Below are 13,587 nucleotides of genomic sequence, written 5' to 3'. Positions count from 1 at the left end.
CCTTACAGGATATGGGAGAGTTCTCAAACATGCTTTAATGCGATTTCATACAAAAATACACACTTCCAGATACATTATTTTAACTTTCTAAAAGCTTATCTGACATTTAACCTTGTTTCCCCTGAGCTGCGTTGTTGAGAGCACCAGGGGGATTAGCTCAAATGGTAGAGCGCTCGCTTAGCATGCGAGAGGTAGCGGGATCGATGCCCGCATCCTCCAAAATGTTTTTGACTATAGTCAAAATTGTGGCTATTTAATTGAGCGTATCCAGATTAAAATTTGATAAACTGTGCAGTCCCAGCTCCATCAAATGATCACTTCTGACCGAAGGTCTTGCAAGACTTTGAACTGGAGGTGGATCTTACATGAAGGGTGACCCGACAACCCGTTTTAAAGCAATTTTAACTTTTCAAAAATATTCGAGTAAAGCTAGTTACTCTTACAGCTTTTGTGTGGTCATGGAAAGTCACATTTCCCATCTTTTTTTTCCCCTGGGCACTACATCAAGTAGTAATCAATAATCCCTGAATCCTCGAATCCTTAAATAATATCCTCAGTAAGTTACAAAAACAGTGCATTTCTGTTGCATGGTGCGGTTGAAGCATTCAGAATGCCTAACCAGCTTAATGCACTTTTAAACTTTTAATTATACACTTTTGTAATCATACCGAGCAGCATTTGAAAGTTATTCAGCAATAGCTTTCAGGTCCCCTCTAACAGCTGTGCCAGCACTCCCCGAGTCCGTATAATTGCCACTTCGCATATTTCACAGTGTGCCATAAGAACTCTTTATGCTACAAAATATGTGAGTTATTAGTAAATGGGAAAAACTTAACATCTAATTGTGTTTTAGTTTGCTTTGTTGTCTAAATGAGCCTCTTAACCATCAGTGTTAAACCTTTAAATAACATCACACACTGCAGTAGGGTATATTAGGGACACTGTGTGCACATTTCTTTCGAACAGTGAATCGATGACGCTGTGTCATGACAATGTCAGTCATTATGAAGAATATGACACAAGCACAGGAACTACTGATTAGAAGTGGAACGCTTGTTAAGTTAATGTGCATGTGTAGAGCAAAAATGCCAGTTCTGCCTTTTTGGCGCGTCTCATATTTGAACAGTTTCAAATGCGCATTTTACAGACAGATCCGCCGTGCTTTATTTATAATATGCATACGTACAATGGAATTAAAATGTATCAGGGTTTTGTAGTGTTCAGTTCATCATCGGGTCACAACCGGCAGTATCAAGTAGGGGGGATTAGCTCAAATGGTAGAGCGCTCGCTTAGCATGCGAGAGGTAGCGGGATCGATGCCCGCATCCTCCATACGCATTATTCTTTACAAATAAAAGCAAAGATTTTCCGCTGACACGGTCGTCTTACTCCGCTATCATTATGTTATGGTAATTAAAACTTGTATAAACGGTGGTATCTTAACTTTGACCAGGTAGGTCACCCAGTCCCTAAGAAGACCGAAGACCTCAGGCCACACATCTGCGCGTACATCCCAGAAGGAGAAGGGCCCCTGGCATGTTAACAGTTTTGATGCTATCATGCTAAAATGATGGCAGTTAAAATGACTGACTTATCAGACAGCTGAGAGACAAAGTCTTACAAATGAAAGGCAGTACTTGGAAAAAATATCCTATGAAAACATGTTTCTTTTTTTTACAATTATATGAGCGCATGATAGTTTATCATTACCATTAGCAGTTTACTATTTACCGCTGAAGACAGACATGTTTTGTTTATGTTTTACAGAAATAATAAAAGGACCAAAAAAAGAAGAAGAACAAAGAAATCACCAGGGCCATATTATGAATAGGAAAATGTCGTTTGTGTAAAAAAGGACTTCAGAAGGAAACCATTTCAGTGGTTAAATGCCGGTAATTTAGTTTTTAGGTTTGTTGTTGTTGTTGTTGTTGTTTTTAGAAGTTTAGAAGAATGCCACACACGCAGACACTCGCTCCTTAATCAGCTGCGCACATATTCAGCTCACAGATCACGCGATCCCTTACTAATAAAAGTTGTCTAATGTGATAAATTGCTTAAACAAGGAAATTACAAATGTGGTTGCAAAGTTAAAAACAATTAGTTACTTTTTAAAAAATGATTCACAACCTGAATAGGTAATAAAGCAATAGATCTTTCAGCCCAATTCTATTTTTTCTGCATAATCCATCATATAAAATGTAATCAAATGAAAAAGTCTCTTTTTGAAACTAGTTTTATTAGTTTTAATCTTTTAACTTTACCCATGAAGCAAACATTAAATTATATGCAACATTCTCTGACTGGAAGAAATTTGTTTAACATTTAAACCTATTTTCTGCATATTCCAGCATATAAATTACATTTTTTTTTCTGTGCTAGTGCAAGGTAAGTCCAAATAACATAAAAATGAATGCTGTTTCATCTCACTCACATCTGTCTGGTGTTGTGTTCATGTTTGGCTTCGCAACATTTGGTTGTATTCAGTCGTACATGTTTTGTGGAAATTCCTTCTGTCAGTTTATTTTGTTTTTACAGTCAGTGATTAAATTCTTTGTATAATTTTCTCTCATTTCCTACATGAATATAATTAGCACAAATCCACAGACGGCCTGTCATATTTTCCGTCACAAGATGGCACCACACACCGAGTCAAATCAACTTCCTGTCAGTACGCAGTTTCCAAGAGACTGGAAGAACTATTCTCTAAGATACATAAAATTAAACGTAAATGATGTGAAGATTATATTTTAAAAAATTAATTGCAAAGTGTGTGTGTGTGTGTGTGGGGCAGAATATTTTACTGGTACAGGAAGGAAAAGCCCATACTATGTATTTATTGTTTTGTTTTTGTTTTTGTCTTGATAGAGTTTTATTAATTGCAGTTTGCTTATGGTTATGTTATCTTATATTTATCTAATATAAAGAAGTTTCATGTGCTACATGGTCTCTTGTCTTTTTTTTTTTTTGATCCATTGGTGTTTTTTGAACCAGACAGGTGCATAACACTGTGCTGTTTGTGTGCTACAATACAGTCTTGGCAGGCATAGCAACAGTAACTAAGGGCGAGGTTTATCATCTGATCATGCATGTCTCTTGTGATCTTCCTCTCTCTTGCTTACTTGTGCTCTCTGGCCCTCTGTATTGAGCTAATGCTATCAATACAGGCTTTAAGGTCATCCATCAACATTTTCCTGTATGCTGGTTTGATTATCTGGTACAAAAAAAAGTAAGTGGAAGTGGAATCACACTGTGTGTCTCGTTGCTCTTATTAGTACGCTTTTTTTTATCTTATCTTTTCTTTAATGCAGAAGTTGGTGATCACTTGAGCTGGATTTCTTATGAGGTCATGTGTTTATATTTTTATTTAAAGTAATAATGACTCAAAGGGAAGTCACTCCCTTCCTCTTAGAGTAGGCGTGTGTGTGTGTGTGTGTGTGTGTGTGTACATTTGGGCAAGTGACGAGCCTATGTTCAGTTTTAATTAGTGGAGACTCGTTGACTGTATCCTGTGTTTGTGCATCTGTTCCTGTTTGTGTGTGTTAATGTGTTTTCAGTTATATGGCATCAATAGGACCAGAAAGTGAAAGCTCATCCCTAAACCAAACGTGTTACATGAATGGTAAAAATCAAGTTATGAGTTACGCTTTGAAGGATGAATTTATTCTTATTCTCGACACTCAGAGATACCAGCTCCGACTGATTGTACTGCTAGATTTGTTGGCTTGACATTTAGGCTTTGACTGCACAGTTTGCTAACTGAATGAAATCACTGATTGTATAAAAATGTTTTCTACAGTCACTGCTTGGAATACAGGTAGCTCTTTTACTGTAAATGTAGTCATGTGAAAAAGAAGGTGCACCCCGTTTCAATCCTATGGTTTTACATATCAGGACATAAAACAATTACTAGTATGCTATCTGGTCTTCAGCAGGTCTTAAAATCAGGTAAATGTGACCTCAGATGAACAGAATCACATGACATAGTACCCTGTGCCATTATTTATTTAACAAAATGCAGAAGGACTGAGTGGAAAATTAAGTTCACTCTCAATGCTACCGTAGGAATTAAGAGGATAAGTAGGAGCAACGTGCTGTTAATAAAATACACTCGACTACCTCATCACCAGCAAGTGTGAGCACCTTTGCAAACACAGAAGTTTTGGTACTTTGCTAGTCTGCAGCATTCAGGTGTGTGTTAACAAATTGCGAAGGAGAGACAACAGCAACGGCCAGCAATAAAGAAAAGAAACTGTTGTTGCCCATCAGTCTAGGAGTGTCATAAGTTCATTTACAAACAATCCATCAGAAAACATTCAAGACAGCTGCCAATTTTTTTAGGAGTGGCTATGTCAGGAAATTCGATGATCTGATGAACTTGTTGTAAATGCACATTATATCGAAGTGTAAGCATGTATGCCCACTCTGTTGGAAGTGAATGGTATAATGGTGCAGCATGGTGGTCTGGTTAAATAATTAAATAAATTTGTAATCATACCGAGCGACATTTAAAAGTTATTCAGCAGTATCTTTGAGTCCTCTGTAACAGCTGTGCCAGCACTCCCCACTTTGCTACAAAATATGTGAGTTATTAGTAAATAAAATATATATATCTCATTGTGTTTTAGTTTGGTTGGAATCTAAATATGCCTCGTCACAAATGACTAAACATCACACACTGCAATATGCATTTGTGACAATCAGATCCGCCGTGATTTATTCAAGTAATGTATTTATTTATGTGCACAAGTAGATTACTGAAATAAATCAGTTTGTGTTCAGGTCATCATCGTCTTGTAACGTCATCACATGGTCCTGTTTTTATTGTTTTTAACTTATGTGCATACATACACTTGAACATTACCTGTGTCACGACAAAAGGGGGGGTTAGCTCAAATGGTAGAAACAGATCCCCTGTGATTGAAGTAATGGTTTTACTTATGTGCATACATACATGAACGTAACCTGTGGCATTGCAAAGAAGGGGGATTAGCTCAAGTGGTAGAGCGCTTGCTTAGCATGCGAGAGGTAGCGGGATCGATGCCCGCATCCTCCACACGCTTTGATCTTTCTAAAATGAAAACATTCCACTGTTATATGTTATGGTAACATAGACATAATCTTTATGTCTATGGAAAATGAAACTTGTATAAACTGTAGTATCTTAACTCTGATCAGGAAGATTAGGCGCTCCCCAAGAGTACCAAAGACCTGAGGCCACACATCAGTACATCCATCCCAGAAGGTGAAGTGGGGAGGCCCCAATACATTCAGCTATTATAGTTCTCTATCGTTATTTTATAGTAAATGAAACTTGTATAAACCGTGGTATCTTAACTGTGACCAAGAAGATTAGGCAGTCCCCAAGAGTACCGAAGAGCTGTGTGAAGTTCCCTCCTGCTTCAAACGCTCCACCATCATCCCTATTCCCAAGAAACCCACCATCACAGGACTGAATGACTACAGACCTGTCGCCTTGACGTCTGTGGTCATCAAATCCTTCGAATGACTGGTGTTAGCCCATCTGAAGGTCATTACAGGCCACCAGCTGGACCCTCCGCAGTTTGCCTACCGGGGAAACAGGTCGGTGAATGATGCAGTAAACATGGGGCTGCATTACATCCTGCAACACCTCGACTGCCCGGGAACTTATGCCAGGGTCCTGTTTGTGGACTTTAGTTCGGCTTTTAACATCATCGTGCCTGAACTTCTCTCCTCCAAACTCTCCTAGCTCAGCGTGTCACCAGCTACCTGTCAGTGGATCACCAGCTTCCTGACAGATAGAAAGCAACAAGTGAGGCTGGGGGAGATCACCTCTGAAACTTGGTCCCTCAGTATTGGTGCCCCTCAAGGATGTGTCCTCTCACCACTACTGTTCTCCCTCTACACTAACGACTGCACCTCCAAGAACTCGGCTTTTAAACTCCTAAAATTTGCAGATGACACCACCGTCATTGGCCTCATTCAGGATGGTGATGCGTCTGCATACCGGCAGGAAGTTGAGCGGCTGGAGCTGAACACTCTTAAGACTGTAGAGATGACAGTGGACGTCAGGAGACATCCCTCAACTCTGCCCCCCCTCACCATATCAGATAGCCCTGTGTCGACTGTGAACATCTTCAAGTTCCTGGGTACCACCATCTCCCAGGACCTGAAGTGGGAGACCAACATCAACTCCATCCTCAAAAAGACCCAGCAGAGGATGTACTTCCTGAGACAACTGGGGAAGTACAGTCTTCTACAGGAGCTTCTGATCCAGTTCTACACTGTGGTCATTGTCCTGTGCTCCTCCATCACAGTCTGGTATGGAGCAGCCACTAAACAGGACAGGAGCAGACTGCAACGGACTGTAGGGGCAGCAGAAAGGATGCCCCCCTGCCCTCCATCCAGGATCTGTACCTCTCAAGAACCAGGAAATGGGCAGGGAAAATCATCACAGACCCATCACACCCTGCACACAGACTTTTTTATCTGCTGCCCTCTGGCAGACGGTACAGAAGCCTGCAGACCAGGACCACCCGACACAGGAACAGTTTCTTTCCCCTCGCCATCTCCCTTCTAAACAGTTGGCCTGTCACACTGCTCCCACTGCCAGACTGCAACTGCACCTTATGTACATTCTGTAGTATTCATTCCACTTCATTTCTGTATTCTATGTATATAAGTTTAGATTGGTTATTTATACTTAGTTTACACAGCTTTGTGTATGTATGTGTATGCATGTGCAATGTATATATAGACACGTGTGTGTGTGTGTGTGTGTGTGTGTGTGTGTGTGTGTGTGTGTGTGTGATTTACATTGCTGTGCTTGAGAGCCTCCATCTACCGGAACCAAATTCCTTGTATGTGTCTGCACATATACTTGGCCAATAAACCTGATTCTGATTCTGATTCTGACCTGAGGCCACACATCAGTACATCCATCCCAGAAGGCGAAGTGGGGAGGCAACAGATGGACTGTCCATAATCAAAGGGTATCAATCCCAGAGAAGCAGAGCTACGGCCTACTCTGTAAGTTTCAAAGATGCATTTTTATGGAAAGATCCCCTGTGATTGAAGTAATGGTTTTACTTATGTGCATACATGCCCTTGAACGTAACCTGTGACACAGACCAGGAGGGGGATTAGCTCAAATGGCAGAGCGCTCGCTTAGCATGCGAGAGGTAGCGGGATCGATGCCTGCATCCTCCACACGCTTTGTTCTTTCCAAAGCACAAACAAAAATGGTCTGCTGTTATAGTCCTCTATCATGATGTTATAGTAAATGAAACTTGTATAAACCGTGGTATCTTAACTGTGACCAAGAAGATTAGGCAGTCCCCAAGAATACTGAAGACCGAGAGCACACATCAGTACGTCCATCCCAGAAGGAGAAGTGGGGACAGATGGACTGTCCATAATCAAAGGGTATGAATCCCGGAGGACCAGAGCTACAGCCTACTCTTTAACTTTCAAATATGTGTAGCCTGGGTAGCCACACAGGACACAATTACTGGGGTTCTTAATGTGCAGTTTTATTGTCAATGACGACTGAATAAACCAAAAAAATGTCCTTTGACCTTTACTTTTGTCAAACAGCGGCCATATGGACTTGTACTGAACATCGACAGCACGAGAGGTAACGTGGCAAAGTAACAGAATAACCGATTAAACAAAGATGTGCCAATACAATACGAGGAATAAAAGAAATTCAAGTCCTCCACCATAATCCCTGTCCCCAAGAAACCTAGGATCACTGGACTAAATGACTACAGACCCGTGGCTCTTGACATCTGTGGTCATGAAGTCTTTTGAGCGCCTAGTTCTCTCCCATCTCAGGACCCTCACGGCCCCCCTCCTGGACCCCCTGCAGTTTGCATATAGAGCCAACAGGTCTGTAGACGACGCCATCAACATGGCCCTACACTTCATCCTGCAGCATCTGGACTCCCCAGGAACCTACGCCAGGATCCTGTTTGTGGACTTCAGCTCTGCCTTCAACACCATCCTTCCAGACCATCTCCGAGACAAGCTTTCCCAGATGAATGTGCCTGATCCCATCTGCCGGTGGATCACTGACTTCCTGACGGACAGGAAGCAGCATGTGAGGCTGGGAAAGAATGTCTCGGACTCCCGGACCATCAGCACCGGCTCCCCTCAGGGCTGTGTTCTTTCTCCTCTGCTCTTCTCCCTGTACACCAACTGCTGCACCTCCACCCACCAGTCTGTCAAGCTAATCAAGTTTGCAGATGACACCACCGTTATTGGACTCATCTCGGACGGGGATGAGTCTGCCTACAGGAGGGAGGTTGAACGTCTGGTGTCCTGGTGCAGCCACAACAACCTGGTGCTGAATGCCCAGAAGACAGTGGAGATTATTGTGGACTTCAGGAAGCACACAGCCCCACTCCCCCCCATCATCCTGACTGACACCCCCATCACCTCTGTGGACTCATTCCGCTTCCTGGGTACCACCATCACCCAGGACCTGAAGTGGGAGCCCACCATCACCTCCGTCATCAAGAAAGCCCAGCAGAGGATGTACTTCCTGAGGCAGCTGAAGAAATTCAACCTGCCAACACGGACGATGATGCAGTTCTACACTGCAATCATCGAGTCCATCCTCACCTCCTCCATCACCGTGTGGTACGCTGGAGCCACTATCAGGGACAAACAGAGACTGCAGCGTGTTGTGCGCTCTGCTGAGAAGGTGATTGGCTGCAGACTCCCATCTTTGCAGGACCTGTACACCTCCAGGACATTGCGGCGTGCAGCTCGGATCTCAGCTGACCCTTCTCACCCTGGACACAGTCTGTTTGACCTGCTCCCCTCAGGCAGGAGGCTCCGGTCCATTCGCACCAGAACCTCTCGCCATAAGAACAGTTTCTTCCCCTCTGCTGTTGGACACATGAACAATAACCATATGACTGTACCCGCCACTAACACATGACCCTACGCTGTGTCACTGCATCATTCCATGTTTGGCACTGATCACCACCTGCACTCATGTATATATCTTTCAACGTAGCACTCTTAATTCTTATTCTCATGTATATATCTCATGTATATCTCATGCACATATCTTTCCACGTAGCACTTTTAATTCTTATCCCTACTTTTATTTTTTTCCATGTCTATTTAAGTGCTATTTATGACACTATGTTTGCACTGAAGCACCGCAGCAATTTCCTAATGTTGTAAACCTGCTCAACATTTGGCAATAAACCCCATTCTGATTCTGATTCTGATTCTGATTCTGAAATGAAATACAAAACACAAAAATACGGCAGTGGCCTCTGTCTGTGCAGAACAAAATACAAAGAGCTAAATCACACAAGGCTCCTTTAAAAAAATGTGGAAGTGTTACATACATTTTTATAAACACTTACATTCCACAGAAATCTAAGCTCACTTGCAATACTGGAGCACACAGACGATCTCGCAACTTATCCCTTACATGGAGAAAATGGCCGCTCCACGCTGCACATACAGGTCCTTTGCATCATACATTTAAGAAATACATCATCTTGTTAAAATACTGATGTTTTGCCACTGCACTACAATTATACCAATATGTTTCAATGAGCTATGTGCATATTTAACAATTCCTTACCAACAATTTAACTCATTCACAACATTCCCGTTCCACATCCACAACAAAAAGAAAAGATGCATTTCTTGTTAAGTTTTTTTGGAAAACTGCAGTTAACCCTTAAGCAAATATTATTATTAATTTACCATTCGGCTACATATGCAATTTTACAAACAGATCCCCTGTGATTGAAGTAATGGTTTTACTTATGTGCATACATACAGTTGAATGTAACCTGTGTCATTGACAAGACAGGGGATTAGCTTAAATGGTAGAACGCTTGCTTAGAACGCGAGAGGTAGCGGCATCGATGCCCGCATCCTCCACACGCTTCATTCTTTGCAAAACAAAAACATTCCGCTATTACAGTCCTCTATCATTATGTTATAGTAGATGAAACTTGTATAAATAATTTAACTTTATTTTATCATAAGTGAGCTATGACCGATGAGCTAACACTTGAACTGAAATTATTTAGGGTTTGCTTGTCTTCAGATCATGATTGTGTTATAATGTCACAACATGTGGGGGGATTAACTCAATCCCTCTACCTCTTGCTTAGCACGCGAGTAGTAGTGGAATTGATGCCTGCATCCTCCACATGCTTTGGTCTTGCAGCGTGAGAGACAATTAATGTAAGTTTAATTCATAATAAGTGAGCTGTGTGGTACGGGTGACATGGATCTCATTGTGTTTGACCTTCCGTTGAGCTTTTTGTGAATGCAGATTATGTAGAAGTGTAAACAGCCACCGTCTTGGACTGAACTGAAAGTGAATGTAAAATTAAACAGTATAGTGGTCCAGTATAGTGGTCCAGTCCAGTGGTCCAGTCCAGTGGTCAGCGCTGTTGCCTCACAGCATGATGGTCCTGGGTTTGGGTCTACCATTGGTAGGTTCCTTTATAAGAGGAGTTAGGATGTTCGTATAACTTTATTTTGTGCTTGTACTTACAGTACAGGCACTTACAGCTTACAGTTTTGGATTAAAAAAATTATTATATTACACTGGCATTATTGCATCCCCTCTGTGACTGCTCTTGTATAAGATATATAGACAATAACTCATAGGCTTCCTCTAACGCTGACCTATTTTCTGTTTTTCTATTTTGTTTTACACACACAGACACAGGAATCTACATCATTAATCTCAGCACATCCAGATTCTGCAGTGCTCCCAAATGTTTGTTAAATACGTTCATTAGTTTGAGCCAACCCTCTACTGCTAGGTTTAACTTTTCAAAGTCAGAGAAAAACATGTGGCAAACTTAGATGTTTTGGCCTATTGTAATCCCACAGCCTGAGCTGGTATGATTAACAAGGAATCAAACAGCCCTGAAGTTAAAGCTAAACCTTATTTTGACTCTTACATGGGGATTTTGAGCTCAGGTCAACTGTGTTTTAAGGATAATCCACAGAATCAACTGGTGTACTAAGTTGTGAAATGGGTAAATCTATACTTAATTGGTTTATCTACTATTATTTTTGCACTTTCACAAATTGTAGCTGTGGTTTAGAATTTGAAATGTATTCTTAGAGTGATCCCTCATGTTATTGCATAACAACAGTATTAGAATTTGGTCTTTGAACAACACCACAGCAGATTTTAAAGCAGTTGAAACTGTAATTAACGAAATAAAGCATCAACAGTTTAAGAATTACAGCAACTTTTGCACAACTACTCCTTTTACTCAGGTTTGGAGAGATCGAGGAAACGTCTCTAATACTCAGATGCAAATTTCTTGCACTCTGTGCCTGGCGGAAATATGGGACCCATAACATTGAATGATTAGTTTAATGCTCTACCAGGATTTCAGTTTCTGCTTGTTTGTGGGTGTTTTTACCTTCATAAATTATGCTCAGTTGCCCTTTTTATAACTTAATAAGTTTGGGTTTTGTGTTGCTTACACCTTTTTGGGCAGCTATAAAACTGAATTCAACACTTGCAGACAACACTTGGAAGTCTGAACTTTAGTCTTGTATATTACTTCCCTTTAAATTGTGGCAGTATGGAGTAAACATTAAAAATCTTAATAGACCTGTCTGTGAGTACTTGGTGTTCATACAAACATATAATAGACAGTTTGGAATTATTCTCATCAAATGAAAGCTGGAACTATCCGCATACATCAGTCACCCTGCAAACCAGGGCAAAAAACCCTGCTAACATTATGTAATGTTTTATACCAGAAGAAAACTTAATATTGATTATTTGGTATGCAAACCTAAGAAGAATTTCCCTTTAATAATATCATGCACATCCTGTGTATAAGAGTGTCTGTGTTAAGGAAAGAAAGTAAAAAGAGACCATAACATTACAGTTTAAATCATTAACAGAATTAAATCATTTGTTTGAATGAAAGAAAACAAATTGTAATCTAGATATTGGAGTATCTAAATAAATTATCCACTAAAAAAACTCACTACCCCACACTACCATATGTTTGGTCAAAACAGGAAGTGGTTCCTTTGTTCTCGAATGTTGCTATAAAGAGGTCACTTCCTGTTTCTCCAGGACTGCTGGTGCTTGTTCTCTACTTTGTTTTTGCTTTTAGAGGATGTGTGGATGGAGGAAGAGGTAGTAAATCAGACTGAAAGGTACACCAAGGCAGATCAAGGATCTTAAATGATGGTACACAGGAACAGAAGTAATAAAGTGCAATATGGATGGATGCATTAACCCTCTACAGCACAGCGTTGATCCAAGGCAACAGAAAGTTTTTTTTAACCCTCATGCCCAGTACACGTAAACTGAAATGCTGCCAACCAATCAGGGTGTTTGGAAAAGTGAAAAACTTCAGTCCAATGCTGTGTTTGAGTCACTATCAACTCAAGCATGATTTGAAGGTGGGGCATCCTTTTCTGACACATGGTCCTAGGACTGCATGGTGTCAGAAGAAGGTAAGAACGTTTGCCCTATCATGTTTAAAATTACATAAACTGGAAGTTAAAAACTACGTGTGAGTGTAAGAAGATGCTTTAGGTTTTATTATGTTAGGTTTTATTAAGTGTTTTAAATTTTACCTTCTCAGAAATCCAGTTTCCCTTTTCATAGTGCGATAAGGGGTACTTTTTAAAGAGACTTTGATAACAGTGTGTTCGTATGTAATTATATGTTATTTCATGTATTTGTGCACATTTCACTAATGTGATCCTTCTTGCACGGTAAGAGACAATCAAACATTTCCTCCAAGTGGAAATTTGGCCCTAAATACAAAATTGCACAAAGTCTGTGCAAATCCAAAAATGAAGCAAGAGGAGAGGGTGAGTCTCTCTCCAGTTAATGCAATCTAGTAGTGACCAAACTAAAGGGGATTTGATGTGTCACCACACTAAACTGTAATACATGGAACACCTGCCTGCTAAATGTGCACGTTAACATTATTCTTGTGAGCATGAAAGTGTGCTGATGTTATTAGTGCACTCAAAGCATAATTGTTCCTATATAGAGCCTCACAGGGATCCTACAGGAAACACTCTTTCTTCCTTACTCCCACTCACGATCTTCTTTTGCAACGCTTTTCGGCAGCCCGAGAGTCCATCTTCACTTTCCTCTGCTTTAGTCGTACAAACAAGACTGATGGATTAGATTGTTTCACACATTGTTGAGGAGCTTTTTACTCTTTGTTGTTCCTCTTCCATTCCTTGGAGATATTTTCTTCTTCCTATCCTTCTGATCACATTCACATTTCATTTGATCTTATTTCCTTCCAACCTACACAGTGTTATTGTCACTCAGAGCCACATGGGGGTTTAAAGACAAAGGAATAGAACTCTTATAGCTTCACACAAAACTAGATCAAATGCTATGTTGTTTAGCAAGCAATTTTGGCTGTTTTTAAAGGGAGCAGGAAGTCAACTGCTGCCTAATTATTTTCCTGTATAATTCGAGCTTTTATATTGTGTGCATTTTCCAAAAGCTGAGTCTCAATAAAACACCATCTGTCCAGTCCACCTAATCAGATGGAGCACTGCTAAAGCTCTTCTGCATCCCCTACCAGAGATGATAAATACTTATGAATT

General features: G+C 40.7%; 3 non-coding genes across 3 annotated transcripts; all 3 read left to right on the top strand.

Moving 5' to 3' along the window:
- Nucleotides 1-146: 146 nt before the first annotated feature.
- trnaa-agc (transfer RNA alanine (anticodon AGC)) lies at nt 147-219 on the top strand. Its single transcript has one exon. It is a non-coding gene; the product is annotated as a tRNA-Ala (tRNA).
- A 1,040-nt stretch (nt 220-1,259) lies between these two features.
- On the top strand, nt 1,260-1,332 carry trnaa-agc (transfer RNA alanine (anticodon AGC)). Its single transcript has one exon. It is a non-coding gene; the product is annotated as a tRNA-Ala (tRNA).
- Nucleotides 1,333-4,980: 3,648 nt separating this feature from the next.
- trnaa-agc (transfer RNA alanine (anticodon AGC)) lies at nt 4,981-5,053 on the top strand. The gene has a single exon. It is a non-coding gene; the product is annotated as a tRNA-Ala (tRNA).
- Nucleotides 5,054-13,587: the final 8,534 nt, after the last annotated feature.

The sequence above is a fragment of the Aulonocara sp. 'chitande type north' Nkhata Bay genome, linkage group LG20 (assembly GCF_057382095.1).
Source record: "Aulonocara sp. 'chitande type north' Nkhata Bay isolate Kocher_YH1m ecotype deep benthic linkage group LG20, A_spYH_male_GT1.1, whole genome shotgun sequence".
Taxonomy (NCBI): domain Eukaryota; kingdom Metazoa; phylum Chordata; class Actinopteri; order Cichliformes; family Cichlidae; genus Aulonocara; species Aulonocara sp. 'chitande type north' Nkhata Bay.
The sequence above is the reverse complement of the archived record's forward strand: the minus strand, read 5'-3'. Positions and strand labels throughout refer to the sequence as shown.